General features: G+C 40.1%; 1 long non-coding RNA gene across 1 annotated transcript in view; it reads right to left on the minus strand.

Moving 5' to 3' along the window:
- Positions 1 to 3859: 3859 nt before the first annotated feature.
- The window catches only part of LOC137163725 (uncharacterized), a 40925-nt gene continuing 23396 nt past the window's right edge, over positions 3860 to 21388 (minus strand). The window contains exon 3 of the long non-coding RNA XR_010922817.1: positions 3860 to 3922. This is a non-coding gene — a long non-coding RNA (uncharacterized lncRNA). The remainder of the gene's footprint in view (positions 3923 to 21388) is intronic.

Raw genomic sequence — 21388 nt, forward strand, 5'->3', positions numbered from 1 at the left:
GAAAAATTGTTCTCCAATAATACATTGCAATATACATATATATCATGCTAACTAAGCTTAGAGAGCTAAGCAGTCACTCAGAAGGCTGTATACAGGAAGAGCTTTCTTCAGGGGCCCCGCCAAGGAGTCAGTGGTATTACTAGTCCAACTGGCAGCATCTCCCGCAGAGTCAGGTGTTGGTGGAGCGCCCCCCTTTGTCTAAGTGGTGACTTCTTATACCTTTCCATAAACAACCTTCACCTAAGTATCTCTCTCTCTCTCATTCTCATTTATGCTAATTTCCTACATTGGGTTTCCACCATTAAGTACATTCCATTCTCACCATGATAATTGGGGTCGTCAAAATAACATCTGGTCATAGGAGGGGCAGAGTAAAAGTATTCCCCTTTGGCAATGAAACAGTGTACCCCCAGATGTTCAAGAATAACTTTTGTTCCCATCACCGTTATCTACGTGCAGCCGCAAGCATACAATATTTGTATTTTGTCTTATTATGTGCCGTGGTATGCAGAAACTGAGACATCTATAAGGTTACTTAGTAGTCCTATTCATCTCTGCCAACTGGAAGATGTCATGCTACAGGGGTCAGAATAGCTAAACAAGCAACTGAAGCTATGCTAGGCCTGTAGGACAGTGGTCAAGCAACTCAGATTGTACTGGGCCTCCAACAGATCTTGTTTGTGTTTACTGTGACTTTCCTCTGGATGCCTGCTGTCCACAAATCCAGCTGCCATTTTGCAAGGTAGAGTTGCTGAAGACACTCATACTTTGCTTTCTCCTAGAGATTTTCTCTGTATTCTCTCTCTCTTTGTTGTTTTCCTTATTCTATAATGAAGGTCACTGCTGTTACTTGTTCCTTCAGTATAGAAAAGAATAACTCTGATTCTTGGATTTGACAGGAACATAGAGGGAAGCCAAGGATCTTTAGAAAGATGACATTTTACAACATTATTTGCTAGTGGCTGCTAATGAGACTGCAGAAGCATTAGCATCAGAAAAGGCTTCCATCCTTTAAAATAAAACTGGCTTCCAGTCGCAATGTAGAAGAGCTGCTGGAGAGAGAGAAGCTGTGCAGCAGTCGAAGAATATGTAGTGCAAATCCTAATGTGTACTGATTCCATGAAAATTCTTCCTCCATTCATTTTTAATAAGATTTGGAACTATTTCTGAAAGTTCAATACACCCAAGGAAAATTCATTCTTTTTTCGTCTATATTTATTTATATGTATTGAGGACATTTTTTTAAAAAATGGTTTCTGCTTAACTGGTGTTCATGCACAAATATACACAGACAGAGCTGCCAACACAACCAATAAAAGAAAAAAAGAAAAAACCAGACACATAGCAAAGTAGGGTGAGTGCCTATATTTTTAAGAAATAATGATTAGCTGATTGATTGTGCAAAACTTACTTTTAAAGGGACACTCCTTCCCATATTTTATTGTGGTGCAACATTATATATTTGGTTTAGAGTGTATGATTCTTTGTATGATTAGTACTGTATTGCTTGAAAACATTTTATCTGATCAAGTGTTTCTGAATAGATTTGTCCTGGAAATATATCACAAGACATTTAGGCACCAACTAAGGGACAGTCATAGTGAGTAAAAAAAAAAAAAAACCCAACAAACCACAGAATAGCCAGAAACTCTGGCTGAACTAAAATGGAGAGATTGCTTTGTTGTCTGGTGTGCACTTGGAGTTGTTTTTATTGAGCAGGCTGCCAGTTTGATGCATGGTTATCTGAAGGAGTTACAGCCATTAGCATAAGTCTATGTGCATTAGGTAAACAGCAAACAAGACCTCACCCACATTAGCAAGTCTCAACCAGAAGTCCAGAGTTAGGCACATTATAGCAAATTCATCTTGGGGACACATTGGTCAGATTCAAAGCCCCCTGAAATCAATGGAAAGGCTTCTACTGACTTGAATGAAGTGTGGATCAAATCCCCTGTAATTTGAACCCTGGGCTGGATTTGGTAAGTGAGAGGATGCAGCATCATAACAATACAATAATAGAATTTGACTGGGGAAGGCTAAACAATTTACATTTACCTAGTTATTGTTTTCACTTTAAAAAGGAACATGCACAATTTATACCAAAATACCCAGTGAAAGATGCATTAGGAACACTTAGAAATATGAAAACATGAAAACTCAAGTTGGGAAAAAGGATATTTAAGTATAATAGATGGCACTAACTTTAGCTAACTCCATTCAACTCTGTGACAAAGAACTCCATTTGAAGGGTGAAATATATTGTTCTAACCCATCACTCAAGTTAAATGCACCAGTCGCTCCCCATCAGACTACTACTTGACTCCCTCTAGAAACAGAGGACAGGTTCTGTGCATCATCCAAGAGTTATAATAAATCAGGATTAGATCAGCATCTGGTCTTCATTTTGGAGGGTTTGCAGATCTAGCCTGGTCATTCCTGCACTAATTGCTGTCCATCAACAGCTGTGCTAATGTCCTGTCACTCATACCAACAATTAACTTCTTAGGTCAAAACCAGGTTGATAACAGTAGCAACATACACTGTGATGACTGGAGAGAAATGCCAGAGAAAGAAACATAGACCTCAGAAAGGCTGTAAAAGCTAAAGTTCTGTGTCGCTGATGGTTCTTTGTTTTCAGCAATCATTAGCAGAGTGTTCAGGGTGATTGGTTGTTCCCCCCCATCCCAACCTTATCTCTTCTCCTCGACCTTTTGGAAAACCTTTCTATAAAATGTGGTTCCATTTCGACCTTCACTGCTTTCCCTCAACACAGAGGAAGGCTTGTCATTTTAAAATACAGCAGTTCAGTCCAGCAAGCTGTGTCTGATAAGAGCTGATAAGAGCTTTTTGTTTATTGTTTGTCCAGAGTGGCTCTAATCCAGTTGCTGCTTCTGCAAATCTAGAAAAGGCCCTCAGTGTTTATTTGTTAGGATTTAGTCCTGCCACTATGTGCATGGAAGACAAATTCCTACTGATAAATAGAAGCCATGTGGAAAGATAACACAAAAGAGGTGTAAACACAGTTTAAGCATATTCAGTTTTCAGTTGGTCTGAATGTTCATGGAGTTTTTTGGAGGCATTTGATCAGCTCTAGTGATTAGTATTTGAAATGAATCTTTATAACATTAATACATTTAGTGTATTTATATTCCGCCCTTGTATAAACATGTGTGTACTTATACGAGGGAAGATTTTGCCTAATTTCTGCTGTCCAGTACAACTGCGTAAATGGACTAACTCCACTGAAGATCATGGAATAACTCTGGATTTACAGCAGTCTGAGAGCAAACTTTGCCCCTTAGTTTTAAATTGTCAGGCACCACATCCCATTTGGATCAGTAATAGAGACCAGCATAATCTGAAAGCCTGAACATAGCACTAGGAACCAGAAATTCCCAAATTCCAATCTTGGTTCTGACTCCCAATGGACAAATCATTTAGGTCCCTACTTTTAAAAATAGCCACTAATTAAAAAGTGCTGAACATTCATATCACCAGTTAAAGTCAATTGAGAACTGTGTACTGTGAAGATTAATTATTTAGTAATTAAACTGTAAAGTGCTTTGAATATGAAAAGTATTCTATAAGTGCTGAGGTTATCTGATATGTAGCAATTCACAAATAGATTTGGATAAAATATAAACCAGCCTGAGCATTCAGCTAAATGTTGCACTGAGCTTGAGTTTCAAAAATGTAAAGTTTATTTAATTTATTTAATTTTAAAAGAAATTGTTCCAGACATGACAATAGGTGGAAATACTTGAAAAAATGCAAGAGGCTGTTTTTGCAGTATTTTCAATCAAATAAAAATCAGGAAGTACTAGAAATGATAGAGTGTCTGTTTTATTGACATTACCTATCTGAATTCAAGACCACACCAATGTGGATAAAACCAGATATGCTGTGGAGTTTGGATGCTTATCTGTAATGACATCAAACATTTAGTGGTTTCATCACCATTAAATAATAAAGTATCGATGAGTCTATCAGGTTGTGGATCTTTTTTCTATCCCCAAAATAACATTTTACATGTACATTACTTAAAACGCCACAAGACGTTAAAAGAAAGGATTGGGGTTTTTTTGAGAGGTAGGCGCAAAGGCTGGTTCTGCAAATGGACCCATGTTCTGGTGCCAAAAATCTAATGAAGTCAATGGGACTATGAGGGGCACAAGGGGAATATGAGGGTTTGTCTATATAGAACCAATTGTAGGACTAGGGCTTCACTTTTCTATTTATGCTCTTTTCTTTTTGCATTTCTCTCAGTTGAGAAAAGTTTAGTCAGTTTCTAGTCAATTTCGCTTTCCATTTCCCCTGCAATATTCAAACTGATGCAATGTTTGGGTTGCAAACACTGCAATGAAGTATTAAATTTTAAGCTACACTGCAGAATATTCACAGAAAGCACGTTTTGAATTAATAAATGGCAATATTCACACCAAAAACCTGACCCTCAAAGTTATGCTCATCCAATCGGGGAATAGAAATATACCATATATGGCATGGCCAACCCCAGAAATCAAAAAATCATTAGTCAAAATCATGAAATCATGAGATGTTTAAAAATAGACTTATTTTATTTGCCCTGTGGTTTTTGAGTCTTTAAGGTTCACATTTTCAAGTTTCTCCAAAACCAGAAGTGCGAGAAACTTTTATAAAACAATGAAAACTGAGACTCTCACATCATCACACATCACCTCAGGTGCTAGGATTTTAAGAAAAACACCAAATATTGTGAGGGTTGGCAACATTGCATTGAATCTGTGTATGCAGTATGAATGTGAAATACAGTGAACTTCTCATAAATAAACTCTACAAATCATGAATTATTCACCAAATAATTCAGAAAAATGTCTAAATTCAAAACAGTGATCTGTCCATGAACAGAAAATTGAATTTTACCTAATACTTTCTTGCTACAAATTATTCACAGAGCTGTGAATAGATTCACAGTGCAAACTCACAAAGAGTTTTCAGGTCTGAGCCAGTGTTTTAAAATGCTGTTAAGCTACTTATAAAGAAATATATCTAACTCTCTCATGACTTCAGAATTATTGCAGACTTGCTCTCCCTAGTGGGATCAGTACATCTCAATTAGAGCCATAATCTATCATCCATATAAGTATATATTACATAATAGGTTATTTTAAATATGACACTTACTCCACACGGTGAAGTAAGGCCTCCCAGCTCAGCCACAACAAAAGCTGGAGCAAGTCAGATGATTAGCAAATATCACCAACTCAGTATTCCAGATGAAATGTCATATTATCCCTGCCTCAATGCAGCATTTTCTCTCTAGTTACTTTTCATCCAGTGCTGTCTATATTTTGTGCTGGAAAATTAAGCAAGCATGAATGACTGCCCAGGAAAAAGAGAGTAAGAATGAAATGAGAGCAGAGGGGCAGGGGCACAGAAACAAAAAAGGAGGATGAGGGGGACAGAATAAAGTGCCCTGGGCACCCTCCTTACCCTTCCTCACCTTACCAGAGGCAGTAAGAGCATGAATTGGAAGCCTAGAGCTCCCATCTCCCCCTCTCATGCCCTGCTGGTGACACAACTACTATATTATTCCCCAAATTAAACCAATCATGTTCTTCAAATCTTGGCTCCAGTTCCTCCTAAAGGCCTGAAAAATGGGTGAATAAACTCAAAAAGCCAAGTTTCAGAGGCAACAGCCCTTCAGAGTGACCAAACCAAAACAAGGGGTTTCCATCTTGGGCATCCTCCTCCGATTACAACTGCATCAGTGTTGTCCATAGAGAGAGATGATCCCTTATACAAATCGGTCCCAAACCATTTATGATTTTATAAATTAAAACCACCACTTCCAACTCGACCTAGAGACCTACTGACAGCCAGTACAAATCACAGGGTAGTGGTGTCCTACACTCTTTAATAGGCAGCTGGTAGCACTCAGCAGTAGCTTTCAGATAGAGTCAACGTGTAGTCCCATCACTGTTATCTATGTGCAGCTGTAAGCATACATGTTGTGTATTTTGTCTTGTTATGTGCTGTGGTATGCAGAAACTGAGACACCTTCAAGGTTACTCAGTAGTCCTATTCATCTCTGCCAACCGGAAGATGTCTTACTATGGGGCTCAGAATAGCCAAGCAAGCAACTAAAGCTATGCTAGGTCTGTAGGACAGTGGTCAGGCAACTCAAATTGCACTGGGCCTTCCCAATCCTTTTCAGCCAGTAAATGGCTGGGAAGACATAGAAACTCTACCTGAAAAGTCAGAGGTTTGGTTTGTGGATGGATCTTCTTACATGATAGAACAATCTCCCAAAACAGGGTATACAGCAATTCGCTACCCAGATGTAACCCGTATGGCAGGAAGCTGCATGTCACACTCCACACAAGCAGCTGAACTTGTTGCTGTGCATGCTGCATTAATGGGTTCAAGGACTAATACTCCTGTAGTTATAGCCTCAGACTCTGACTGAGCTATAAGAGCATGCTTAGATTGGATGCCCACATGAAAGGAAAGAAGCGTGCATAGCTTAGATGGTAAACCCATCTGTCATGCTGAAAAAATTGAGGCATTATGGGAAGCCGGACTGCAACACCAAGCTCCAGTCTGGCTGCTGAAAGTACCTGACCATAAGAGATTGGGAATAGTAGCAGAATGGAACAATAAGGCAGCCAAAGCAGCCAAGGAGGGGGCACAAAGAGGTTCAGAATGGCAGGTGCCAATCACCTCAATAACTGCTACTTGGGGAATCCAAAAGGAATCTGTACCCATTATAGATTTAGCAGCTTTGCAGAAAAGTGATGCTAGCATACAACAGCTGCTGCAATAAGGGGAGGTGAATGGGTGGAAAACTGAACAGCATTCAAGTGGTTTGCTTATGGCCAAAAAGGGGGACCAAGATGTACCAGTATGGATTGTTCAAACAGGACAACAAGATGATTTAATACAAGCAGTGCATGAAAATGGCCATTTTGGTATAGAAAAAACTCTGTGCTGCTTAAAAACAGTAGGAAGGTGGCCAGAGATGAAACAAGATGTGGAACACTGGGTAAACAATTGCCTACCCAGTGCAGTAAAAAACCCTGATGTTTCTAAAAAGAAAGGCCTACTAGGCTACCAAAGGCTTGAAGGACCCTCGAGTCACCTCCAGATGGATTATATTGAGTTAACCATCAGTAAAACAGGTCATCGTTACTTTTTAGGGATTATTGATCCATTTACCAAATGGGTTGAGGCCTTTCCCACTCAAAATAACACTGCTCGTACCACAGCTAAGATACTGGTAGATCACGTCTTCTCTAGATGGAGGCTCCCAAAGGAGATTGACAGTGATAATGGTCCTCACTTATTGGTGAGATTTTGAAATGCACTTGTGACGCTTTAGGCATAAAACAAAGATGGCATATACCATACCATCCTCAAAGTTTGGGAGCAGTAGAACACACTAATCGAACTTTGAAATTGGCTTTGAAAAAAATAATCAATGCTCAAGGCAGAGATTGGGATGATAAATTGGCCTTGATATTCATGGGTCTGAGAATAACAAAAGCAGCCCATGGGTATTCCCCTTTGAAGTTATGACAGAATGTAAAATGAGATCCTTGGAGCACTGATAGACAAATGGTCCTCCAGATGAGCTCCAACCCAAATTGATAGCTGATCACTATTTGTCAAAGTTGCTTCAAAATATTACGTGCATACATCAGCAAGTGGCCAATGGACTTGGTACAAATATTAGGAAAATGGATCACCAATTTGGCCCCATATTAAAACCCCAAGAATGGCAAATTGGAGATCGAGTGCTATACAGAGTTATAAAAAACTTTGCACATGCTTTGAGCCCACAATGGATGGGACCTGTGTTCATAGTGGATAAAGCCATCCGCACTGTGTATCAGGTAGTGATTAAAAAAATAAAAAGAAGAAAACATATTGGTTTCATTCTTCACAGCTCAAGGCATGGAAAGGCAATACTTAAATTATGGGTGAAGACGACAAAGCATGATGCATTCTTTAAAGCGCCTGTTATTGATATTTTTGAATCACATTGTTGATTATGCCATAGATAACCACCCTGAATTCAGAGAACCCATTATTATAATATATCAAGCCTTTTGCCGCAGCCCATTTTGATTTATTTACTTGCAAAGTGATTACTGCATATCTGAATGGCAAATTGAGTATGATGACGGCCAATTCATGTGGTTCTCAGCAGGACCAATAGAGTTTATAGGGGAAGGGAATTATAGAATACCACAGTACAATTCCTCTATTATGCCATATGATTCGGTAGGCCACTGGACAACAGCAGATATGGAAATTAAATATGTGTTGTAAATAATTGATACTAATGGGGTCTATAGATCCTGCTTTTGTTTTGTATTTTGTTGTGGATAGTTATCACACAGATCCACGACAACACAAGGAAGCACAAGATCAAGATATGCAATATGAAGGAGAGCTGTATGGTGTTCTTGCTATTGTTTTACTCTATGTGTTTGCTGTGCTATGCTGGTGTGAACAGGAAAGATGGTGCAATCTCAGACAGATGTTGCGGGATGGTATCCTTGCCCCTACCGTGTGGCTGGGGGAAAATGCTTCAGAGTTTAAAATAATAGCTTTTTATAATTTTGAGGGGCAACTCACAACTAATGTTCCCAAAATGAGTACCCCGCCGAGAAGAAGTCAGTCTAACTTCCCTTTGTGAATCTAGCCCACCCTCTATAATGTGAAAGTGCACATACATTTTCATTCTGAAGAAAAGCATCCACAATACATTTTGTAGTATGCACATATGCAAGCAAAGCCAGATAGGACTCCCACCTCCAACAAACAGTTAAAAGAAAAAACAATCACCTTGTTCCAAGCTGTCTGGCATTGGAGAGAAAGGTTGCACTCTAGAATAGTGTTGCTGTACATACAGTTAGATGCATTAAATGCTGAAAGTGAATACTACAAATATAACTAACAGGCTTTACAGTATTTCCTTAATAAATCTTTTCTGTTACCAAGTCTCCTTCTAATTACCAACCAGTGCATAACCTAATTACTTCTCTTTTGCTGCTGTTTTTAGTGATAATTTAGAAAGAAATAGGGAAAACTAAAACACATAGTTATACAACTGGAATGCAGTTTTCTGTAACCATGGGCAACAAGACTCCACTCATCTAATGGCTTGTTTTGTTACAAAGGGAAAAAAATCTCTTGTTGATTTGTACAGTTACTGACCTGTCCCATCACTTGTCTTCTGACTATGAGAGAAGAGGACTGTGAGAATGAGGCATCTCAGGGCTGTTACAAGAGAGGGTTATTCAGTGTGGACTCCCTTCAATTCTTGTCATCACCCCTTTTCCCAAAAATGGATACCTGTATCCTTCTTGTATTTTAGCACCTTTCCCCATTACAGTGAATTTTCACACAAGTTTTAAGTGGCGGGTATATTTTCCCATTATACTGTTTCTCCAAGAGAGATCATAAGGAGAGCAGAGAAGGGCATAATGTTAATCCCTGTGCATGATAAGCATGAAAACAAGAACAGAAAAGCATGTAACACCTTCCAGTTGTCTTGACAATGTGAAGAGTAGAATGAAGCTAAAAATAGCATGAAATGTCTCATGACAGTTTGAGGCGTGGAATGAAAATGGAAAATTATACGTTATACTTCACGCCCCTCTCCAAGGCCAGCACACTCATTTTTGTGAGAAGGAGATATAGACATTAAGGATCAACTGAAAACTCATTTGCACTTACTTTTTCTTCCTCTGATTGTGCACTAGTGTGGGCTAACAGTAAAATTCCCACTAATATTAATTGTATTTCTTTTCTCTTTACTTCTACAATAAAAACCACATCAACAGCCACCCTAATCTGAATGCCATCACATTCTCCACCAGGGTTGATATAGGTGGGGTTCTTACAGAGTATAAGAGTATGCCTACACTGGAACCAAAGGGGAAGTTCCCATCTGAGAGAGACATACCTGCACTAGCTCTGATTAGGTGAGCACACTAAAAATAGAAGTGTAGTTGTGGTAGCATGAGTGGTGGGGAGGAGCTAGCCACCTCAAGTATGATCCCGTCCAAGTCCCTAGGCACGTACTGGCACAGAAATGTCTACTCGAGGTGGAAATTACACCTCCAGCACTAGTGTAGACATACCCTAAGAGAAAGTTGATAGTGAATATATGTTTAATGAATTTCATGTGTAGGAGAGACCAGTATTTGAAAGTGAGCGCTCACACAGGCAAGGTCTTGCAAGCTACACTAACTAGCCATAAACTCAAGCCACAAAATTCAGATTTATATTATAATATAAACAGAGTTTAAAGTTTGTAGAGGTTTGAATTCAGGTTTATTGTTCGCCCCTGTTATAGAGATTCAAAAAATGTGGATCTAGCTTTAGGTTCAGGTTTCTAACATTCCAAAAGTATGGAATATTTGGGTCTGTGGTTTTGGTTAGGCTTGTTTCTAATAGAGACTAGTGGGGAGTTTTGATTCTATAATTTCCTACTTGCCTTATTCTTTTTGTTCATGTCAGACCAATGATTCATGGAGTTTCCCACTAGCATCTTTAGGCTCTGATTCAGGAAAGTACTAAGCAGTGCTTGAGTTCCGTTGACTTCAAAGTTAAGCATATGCTTAAGTGTTTCCTGAAATAGGACCCTAATAATCTCACAATCTTCCTAGAAAAATGGAACATCAATATTTTTCTCTCTTCGTTTTCATATCGCTACATTTATAGATAATATTATTTTGTACTTAATAATACATATTGCTTTATGTCCTTAAAGTGCTTTATGAATATTAAGTAAGCCTGTGAAGGACGTAGGCACAGTGTTTTTATTTATTTGTATTGAAAAGTATGTTTGGGTCCCAATCGTGAATCTGGGCCCTTCGTATAGACATTGTATAAACACGTAAGAAAAAGACCCCAGCATTACTGATTTCAGTCTAAATAAACAAGATACATATTATTATACCTATCTTCAAATGCAAAACTGAAGCATAAAAAATTAAGGGATTTGTTCAAGTTAAGAAGATGAATCAGATAGGAATAGAACTCAAGACATACTTGAAATAAACATTTTTAAATCAGAAGGACCAGGCAAATTGCATCCAAGAGAACTAAAAGAATTGACTGAGGAAATCTCTGGCATCTAATGATAATTTTTAATAAATTTTGGTATACCAGAAAAATTCCAGAAGCATGCTAATGTTGTGTGCCAATATTCAAAGGGCAAGTAGGATGACCTGGGTATCTATAGGCTGGTTAGTTTAATGTTCATCTTGGTCAAAATAATGGAAAAGCTGATATGGGATGCAACTGATTCAGTATTAAAGGATAGGAATATAATTAATGCCAATCAACATGGTTTTGTGGAAAACAGGTCTTTTGAAATAAACTTGATTTGATAAGATAACAAATGTGGTTGATAAAGGTAATTGTATAGGTGCAATACACTTAGGCTTTTGTAAGGTGTTTGATTTAGTAAAAACATGATATTCTGATTAAAATATTAGCACTATACAATATCAATAAAGCACATGTTAGCTGGATTAAGAACTGGCTAACTGACAGATCTGAAAAAGTAGTTGTCAACGAGGAATCATCATCAAATGGGTGTGTTTTAATGGGGTTCCACAAGGAATCAGTATTAGGCCTGTTGCTATTCAACATTTTCATCAGTGATTTGGAAGAAAATATAGTTATGAGATGGGTGAAATCCCTACTAAGGTTGTTAACTGTGAACTCTCCTTTCAATTAACACTGTAAACATAAGTCCCATTAAAAATAAAAGTCCTGTGTGAACCCATCCAGGAGCTTTTGGGCTGATCATTGTTTTGGATAGGTGTGTGTGGAAGTGAGACAGTACACACAAATACTGAGGTGACAAACAAGACCAGAGAGCAAGGCAGAGGAAAAGAGGCAAGAAAATCCACGAAGCAGGAGCCTATAAATGTGCTATGACCTTGGAAAAACTACAAAAAGACCTTTGGGATCTGGTGTTGGCTAAGGAGGCTTGCAGACTATGAGTTATGAAATGGCTTTTGCTTTCAGAGACACAAGACTTTGTACATTCTTTGTAAATAAACAAGACTGCATCCAAGAAATATCTGACTACCACCAATTTCTACTCCGAGCTCGAACATGCCCAGGGCCCCAAGCTATGACTGGTCACTTGGATCAAAAGAGACAACAATATAAAATCACTGCTGATAAAATTTACAGATGATATAGAGTTTGGTGGAGAGGTAAATCATAATGTGGCCTGGGCAGTCAGATAGCACAGTCTGGATCATTTGGTAGGTTAGGTCCATTCAAACAAAATGCATTTAATATAGCCAAATACAAAATTATACATCTAGAAACAAGAAAAGCAGGCTATCCCTACACAATGTTGGAATATATCCTGGAAAACAGGATTTGGGGTGAAAGGATTAGCAATTGAACGTGAGCTCCCAGTGTGATGCAGTGGCAAAAAGGGCTAATGTGATCCTTGGATGTATAAACAGGGAAGTAGAGAGGTATTTTTACCTCTGTAAATGGCACTGGTGAGACCAATACTGAAATACTGCATACAGTTCTGGTATCCACATCTTTAAAAACACATGGAAAAATTGGAGGGTGAAGACAAGAGCCACAAAAATTATTTAAAGGCTGAAGGAAATGCCTTACAGCAATAGATTTCAAGAACTCTTAGTTTATATAAAAATGACTGAGAGATTACTTGATTAGAGTATATAAATACCTTCAGGGGAGAAAATACCAAGTACTAAAGGCTCTTTAATCTAGCAGAGGAAGGTATAATAAGAACCAATGGTTGGAAGCTGAAGCCTGATAAATTTGTATTAGAAATAAAGCACAAAATTTTTAATAGTGAGAGTAATTAACATTGGAACAAACTGATACCTTACACTACTGTAATAATCTGTGCAAAATATACCTTATGAGGTAGCATTTGAAAACAAATAACTCACTGCTCAATAATAACATGATAAAATGTGTATAGCAACATTACATATAAAAATTATAAACATAAAATGAAATTAGGTCTTAAATGTATTTACCAGTCAAGTCTGGGAAAACCAGTTTCTCAAAGTAAAAAAGACTAAGTGATGCTTCTATCCATATATCATCCAAGTTGATGGCCAATCACCTATTAAGTGGCCATTCTTTGTCAAGAAAGGGGAGCAGGAGCAAACATCTGCATTAGCAAACAACATTTATGTCACCGCAAGACTCCTTGTCTCAATCCTCACAGCAGAAATAAACTTTATCTAGTGATAACCTTCAGGAAAATGCATTTCAAAGGAGGACTGGACTATGGAAGTGAGGGGCAAAACCACCACAGATATTCATTCTCTCCTTCTCTCTCTATCCATCTCTCTCTCTCTTTCACCTAAGAAGACAAAAGAAACAGCCTATGAACTTTGGTAATAGATCCTGGCCTAAGAATTTGGCCAGCAATGTTATTGGGAACATGCAGTAAGGGATTTCAACTTGAATCAAGCTTAGTTCGTTAAGTTTTAGTACTAGAAAGCATTTTATCTTTTTTTTTTTTTCTCGTAACCATTTCTGATTTTAATGCCTTATATTTGTACTCACTTAAACTCTCTCTCTTTGTAGTTAAATAAATTTGTTTTATTCTTTAATCAAAACTAATCCAGTGTTGTGTTTAAACTAAATTATGTGGGTAACTCCATTTAAAGTAGTGAACTATTGGATATTGATTCCCTTAGAGATGCAGTGGATCTAAAATATCTGAGCTGTCCAGGAGAGGGCTGGACAGTGCAGACAACGTTTTGGGAGAAAATTCAGGACTGGGAGTGTGTTGGGATCACCCTGGAAGTGGTAACCAAGGCTGGCGGAAACCAGAGTGTGACTGGAGTTTGTTGGCAGGCAGTAGCTATACAAAGATACTGAGGGTGTGACCTGCATGCTCTTTGGCTGTTTGTGAGGGGCCCAGGTTGGGACTAACAGCAGCAAAGCATTGTGAGGCACCCAAGGTTGCAGGGCAGGTGGTGATACAACCCTTCCCTGGTCTGGATTGCACCCCGGAATGCAATCATAGGTTAGTCAGACACAAGTTATTGAACTCAGTACATGGGTAACTAGTTGAAATTTGATGTCTGTGACATATAGAAGGTCAGGTTAGATAATCTAATGGCCCGTTCTGGCCTTAAACATTTTGAATTTATGAAAGAACACTGCTTCCCTTTCCTCTGCTCCAACCAATAGACAACAGGGTCATGCAAGACTGGTGTTTTTATTATTTTGGTGGATATACTGTATCTGACAACCATTTAAAAAAGAGAGCAGAGTAAGAGTGAAGATGAATTAAAGTTTGTTTTGATTCTTCATTGGACTTTGTTATTTGCATTCTTCTTTTGTATACAGGATAATTTATTCTAGTGCTAATGTATTTCTGATATAGTTAACTTTTCTGAAAGAATGCCCATTTCCATTTCTTCTAGCACCATGACTCATTTGACAGGACTCCCTGATATCTGTATGTGTTCTCATAGCTTATTAAAGGCATCCAGACATTCCATTTACTCCTTCTTGTAGTCATGTGAATGAATTCCAGGTTCAGCTTGGTGTATTCATAAATTATTACTGCTTCTCTAGGTAGAGTCAGTGATTGACTGGCTGCCACAGGAAACAGAATGAAGGAAAGCAATAGTAAATGAGAGAACTGTTAAAATAAACAGAAGAGACAAACAAAAACCCATAAAGGAAAGCAAAAAAATGTAAAGTTAAAATTCCACCCTGAAGTTAAATGAGGGTAAAACTCCTTTCTTCTTAAGCTGAAATTCCCTTATTCACTCAGGCATCATGAAGATGAGTACAGTATAATAATATAGAGAATTAAGACAATAGACTGAAGCTTCTAGAATTTCTGTGTGTTTGTTTGTTTAACATTTACAGCACAAAAATAACATTTATAGCACAAAAAAAAAGCTCTGGTATTGCCTGTTGAAACCAAAAGATGCTCCAGCTACAAAGGATGCTATACCTAGTGTTACATTGACACTATTATATGATAACAGCTACACAGCTCAAAAACAACCCACTTATGTGACCTCATTAAAAAGAAAAGGCTGATTTACATACTTGTGGCCCTGGAATTCTGGAGCAGTCTGGGGACCATCCTGGTTTCCAGCACAAGTTTCAGTAACTTGCTCTTATTTATGCCAGGCACCCCTAGGCTCTGAGGGGCCACTCCAGAAATTGGGAAGATCTGAAGCACAGACACACCATAGCCCACACCCCCTTTTTTCCTAGCCACAAAACCTAAATCAGTTGCCTTTCTAGCCCCCATCAGCATGCCACCTAAGATCCTCCCTGTGCAATGGGAACTCATCGCAGCTGGTTAAACTAGCTTTCCAGTTGTTTTTAGACAGCAGGAGCCAGAACATGATTAATTAAAAGCTAGCACTATACTCATTTGCTAAATCTAAAACTGCAACAATTCATGCATACACAACTATTTTTATATAATTAGCAAGGCTGAATGGAGTTAGCAGTTTATGTGTTACTTTTTTGTTTGTTTGTTTGTTTTGGTATGTTTCATCAAACGTTTAGTGCAGATGAAAGGACAAAATTCTCCAGCAAACTCAATAAGTCCAACCAAACCATTCCCACAGGGATATCACAAACTGTGACAAAATGCTGCTTTGTAGCTTTCAAGTGACTTTCTCAGGACTTCAGTAATTTTTTGGATAAAGCAGGGAGAGGTATAGAGACCACAATTCTTTAGGTTTCAAGTGAACATGTGCAGGGGTGGGCACTGCTGTTCAAATCACAGGGCTGCAAACATGGGAGTTCCATTAACAATGACACTGGAAGGTGTTTGCTACCATTTTATAGGGTTCACCAAATTGTTTCCCAGTGGATTTCTCCCTTTAGAAGTACACAAAGCAACGCTCATTTATCTGTATTGATGGCATTAGCCAATGCTCATATATAAAATGTAAAGCCACCACCAACTTCTTTCATGTCACATTTTCTTCCAAGGACTAGAGATCCACCCCTAGCTATCCATCTCCTATCTGTTTCAGCGAGAGACTAGCATCTATTTGGAATGGATTTCCTCTTAGAAGTGTGCACATGGGGGAGAGAGTGGGCAGAAATCAAATAAATATTTGCTGTCTTAAAATCTCCTCAAATTCTCTTGCGTCAATTTTGACATTTCTGAAACACATTTCAACTTTTTATTTTGGAAGATGGTTTTGTTTTATAATTTCTCTCAATTTCATTTTAAAAAATTAAAAATCTTGAATTCAAAATGAAATTTTTTGGTTTTTGGGTTTCTGTGTGTTTGGTTTTTTTACTTTTTCATTTCACCAAACAATTAAAAAACCTTTCATTTTGGGTTGACCCAAAATGATTTTTTTAAATGTTTGGTTCAGTGGTTGAATAAAAAGATTGGTTATTCGCACAGCTCAAGTCCGTAAATTAGTAACTTTCAAGAGCATAAAGCAGGTGAAAGTCTCATACACACCACAGAGACTAGCCAGAGAATAGCTGGGGTATAGGACAAGCCCATCCATACTCCCTTTCCTAACCTTTTCCCTACATACTCCTAACGAGCCCTGCACTAACTCTAATGGAGGTTGGAAGGATGCAGAGCCAGTGATTATTACCTAAGGGGGCCCCTGAGCACCTAATGCCAAGAGGTTCTGAACACTCACAGTTCCTATTGACTTCAGTAGGAGCTGCAGGCACTGAGAACTATGGGCCAATGGAGCTACACCAACAAAAAATTTGGTTCTGTAATTCTAAGATGATGCCTGGTACATTTTTCAGAAGTTCCTACATGACTTAGGAGCCTATGTCCTCTTGACTTTCAGTGAGACTTAGGCTCCTAAGTGCCCAAGTCACTTTTGAAAATGAAACTTTGGCTCCTAAACCACTTTTAATTTTTTTTTAAACCTATGGTGGCATCAGTTATTGAGTTAATTATTTTGTTATGCATGCTAGGCTCTAGATATTCCCCATGTATTTTTGGCTTAATTTTTTTTGAGAACTTTCCCTGCCTTAAGAAGAAAAAAATTAAGAGCTTTTACATTACGCGGAAACAGAAGCTATTCATAAACATTTTAGTAATGCCAGGCTATGCTTGCTTCTGAGCAGCCATTTCAATGGAATCCCCATTGAAATCATTACATGAACAGAATGCAGCTATTCCTTTAAATGATATTCAAGTATATTAACAAGACTCAACAGCTCTGCTGGGAGTAAAATGGTTAATATCATGGGTGTCACATACAACTGCTGAATCTATCAAGAAAAAAGCATTCTTCAAAGGATTTCTTTTATGATTATGATGCTAGTCCTACCAATACCACCACTGAGCCTTTGAAGTAAAGCATATGGACAGATAGAACTGTAATTATATATATATATATGCCTACATTTTCAAAAGTGACTAGAGATATTGGGTGCCCTAGGGTCTGCTTAGTTTTAGCTCCCTGCTGCATACTTTATGCTCTCAGAACACAGTTAGCAGTGATGGCAATTTCCTGTGAGCCAAGCATGACCCATGGAGCTTAGATGACCACATTTCTCTTGCAGAAGCAGTAATAACACAGTGACAATCACTCACAGCTCATTTGGCTCTACCTCACTCAGACATGAGCAAAGAGCATTCAGAGAAGCTGGAAATTTAATATTCATGTACCTGAAAGCACCCCTGTATTCACACCCTCCACACTATTGTAATAGTTTTTGTACAAATTATGCCTTGTGAGGTATCATTTCAAAACTAATAAATCACAGGTCAATCATATCACGATGATATGTATGTAGCAACATTATATGTAAAGTTATGAAATCCCTCTATATGATGTTCTTAGCACATGTTCAAACCCATACAGCGCTGCCCAGGCAGAAGTATACTGAATGCAGAAATGTGTGTTTACCTCAGTTGACCTGTAAGTAGTAAACAGGGTCTTTGAGACAGCAGGAATGGAGCCTCCTTCACTACCAGATTCCATGTTGCCTTATTTATTGTTTGAATAAACTTTGCTTTGAGGGGTAACCCTCGGAAGAATCCATGTCAAAGGTTAAAAGAGAGGGACAGAAACCCAAAGCCCTCTCTCATCTAAGAAGACTAAGGAACTAGCCCTTTGACTTTGAGGGAGATCCTTCCCTGATAATTTGGTCAGCTGTGTTGCTGAGAACACATGGTAAGGATTTTATTTTGAACCATGTCTGGCTTGTTAAGTTTTAGTTACTGGAAAGTGTTTTATCTTTATTTCTCTTGTAACCATTTCTGACTTTAATACCTGATACTTGTATTCACTTAAAACCTATGTCTTTGTAGTTAAATAAACTTGTTTTATTTTCAGTCTAAACTAATCCATTGTTGTGTTTAAACTGAACTGTTCCGTAACTCCAGTTAAAGTAGCAAACTATCGAATATTGACCCTTTACAGTGCAACAGACCTTTAATATCTAAACTGTCCAGGAGAGGGCTGGACACTGCAGAACACACGTTTTGGGAAAATTTGGGACTATGGGAAGCCAGAGTGTGACTGTGTGTTGCAGACAGGCTGCTGGGGTCAGAGTTGCTGGACCAGGGCTGCAGCTCTACACAGACACTCAGGGTGTGACTTGAATGCTGTTAGGCTGGTTGGGAGCTACAATAGCAAAGCATTGTTAGGCACCCAAGAGTATGGGGCAGGTGGTGACCATAACAGGGTGTCACCAAGCCTGCCCTGCTTCCGCTTCTTCTGCATTCACAAAGTCACTCGGAGACCCTGGGGTTCAGTAACCACTGGTGCAGTTTTATTTACAGGTTGTGATCTCACCACCTTTTTCCATACACAGTTTGCCCTTTCAGCGTCTGCACCCAGGAGGGAAGAGCTTTATACAGCCCTTTATACAGCCCCAGGTAATTGGGTAGGCAGCTGTCTTCCATTCTCTAGTTAGGTGCAGGTTTTCTCCAGCTAGATCTGTCATTCACTTCCCCCCATTCTCTAACCACCAGGTTCACCCATATGTGTCCTCTTCTCCCCCTACCAGGCACGGCTCTACAAGGAAGTCCCCCCTCACCAGTCCAGTGACTCGTAGGATCCTCCTTGTGGGTATCATCAATCCTCCAGTCGTAGAAAATACATTGTGTGGGTGGTGGATGCCCCCATAGCTCCACTGCCACCCACAGGTCCTCCCACTCGCACCTCCAGGTGGGCCCCCCTTCTTTTTCCCCCTTCACTTCAGACAGGGGCTCAGGGTTGGACCTCGCTCTCCCCTGGCCACCCAAGGTTTTAGGATCCCCATACCTATCAAGGGGGCCTGGGTCTCATTTCCTGGGAGACCCCTTGCAGGGAGTTCTGGTAGGGCTTTCACCTCCATGACAGGCCCTTGGGTGGATATCTCCCCCATACCTCCTTCCTTGCATCCTTCCCTACTCGGGGTCTGTTGTCTAGGGCTTTCTGGTTCAGGGATCTCTATCTCCTTCCTTGGAGAATCTCCTCCTTTTCCCACCGTGGGCTTCCTCCCCCGACCTCTTTTCTCTTTGGGGAAGAGGCCCCAGTTGGTGCCCACCACCCCTGGATATGGCAGGCTGTCTACTACCCCAACCCATTTCCTGTGAAACCTGCCCAGAACCTTGATAGACATCTGGGCCACCAGGCACTGCCTCACGTTCCCATGGACACACTCCATGTTCATTTTGGCACCTGGAAATCACTGCAGATTCACCAGCCCCCTCCTTACAAGAGAGCAGGCCGAGGCCGTGTCCTCTAGGACCCGCTGGGATCTCCTTCCCACCATCACTGGAATGGCAGACTGTTTCCGTCCCTTCTCTCACACTCCAGTGTGGGTCCATCCATAAAATTCTGCAAAGCCACACTTCATGAACAGGCAATTCCCTTTTTTATGTCCCGGCCACTCACATTGCCAGCAGACAAATGATCTAGTTCCAGTGGGGGCTCCTTAGTTGTTTTCTCTTTTTCACCCGACTCTTCCCAGTTAGGTTCTCTGGATTTTCTCCTGGTTCCTTCTTCCTTATTTGGGCATCTTCCTTTCTGGGGAAGTCTACCTCTGCATACTCCTCTGTCAGTTTTACTACGGCCTCTATCATACTTGGTTGATAACACCTGACCTATACCCTTATACTTTTTGGGCAGGCCATGTAAAAATTGTTCTAGGACGAGCACGTCCATGATCTCCCCCATGGTCTTGGCCTCCGCCATCTGGTGGCCCATTCTGTTATCTTTTGGGCAAACGTCCAGGGCCGCAAATCCCCTGTTCACCTCACTGCCCGGGAACTCTGGTAGTACTTCTCGGTGGACAACCCCACCCAATACAGGACAGCCACCTTTACCGCTTAAGAGCTCCTGACTTGTTCTTCACTCAGGGCCACGTAGGCCACTTGGGCCATAGGGTCCAAGTTGCCCTATCCCATCCAGCCCCATGACTACCAGGGCCCAAAGGCCAGGTTGCCCTATCCCATCCAGCTCCATGGCTACCCATTCAAAGGTGCTTAGGAATGCATCAGGGTCATCTGCAGGGCCCATCTTACATAGTCCAAAGGCTAATGCCCGAATGCCATCCCCCACCCCTGGGACTCACCATCCTCTGTAAGATCTGCTGTTGTATGGTGGTCTACTCTTGTATAAAGTCCTGCAGGCTCTTCTGCTGCTCAGCTTGCCAGCTAAGCACTGCCCACCTTTCCAGCTGGAAGCTTTGCCTACGTTTTTGTACCTCCTCCTGCAGTTTCACAAGCCATTGCAGTGTCTCCTCCATCTCCAGGCCACCAAACTATAGCTCTGGCTTACAGTCCTGAACAAGCCCCCACGTGAAACAGGGCATCACCAAGCATGCCCTACTTCTGCTCCTTCTGCACTCACAAAGTCATTCAGAGACCCTGGGGTTCAGTAATCACTGGTGCAGTTTTATTTACAAGTTGTGTTACCACCTTTTCCCATACACAGCTTGCCATTTAGCATCTGCACCCAGGAGGGAAGAGCTATCACTCTGCTTCCATTCCCTGGCTCCTTCCTAAATTGCAGCTGGTGTGACAGAGGACTGACTTAGTTCTTGCTCAACAACCTGTCACAGTGACACAACCCCTCACCAGTCTGGATTGCACCCTGAATGTTACAATGCCGTGGGTTTTGTTTCTGCTCCCAGGGTAAAGGTAATGAAGTGATTTGAACCCTGATTTCCAAATCAAAATCTCCTCACAATACAGAAGGGAAAGCCCCAGAACAGCAACAGATACAGAATGACATATTGAAAAGAAGGAAGCAAGCGAAAAAGGGAATTTAGGGTCTGTCACAGAGGGTCAAGGGCCTGCTTTTTTGTGTGTGTGTGTGGACATGTTTGGGATGAGAAGATTCTCACAGGTCAAAATATTGGGGCCTACTAAGTGATTCAAAGATTTGGGATAGGGAGATGAAGG

This window comes from Emydura macquarii, unplaced genomic scaffold (assembly GCF_026122565.2).
Source record: "Emydura macquarii macquarii isolate MOO-44397 ecotype Brisbane River unplaced genomic scaffold, CSIRO-AGI_Emac_v2 contig_2636, whole genome shotgun sequence".
Taxonomy (NCBI): domain Eukaryota; kingdom Metazoa; phylum Chordata; order Testudines; family Chelidae; genus Emydura; species Emydura macquarii.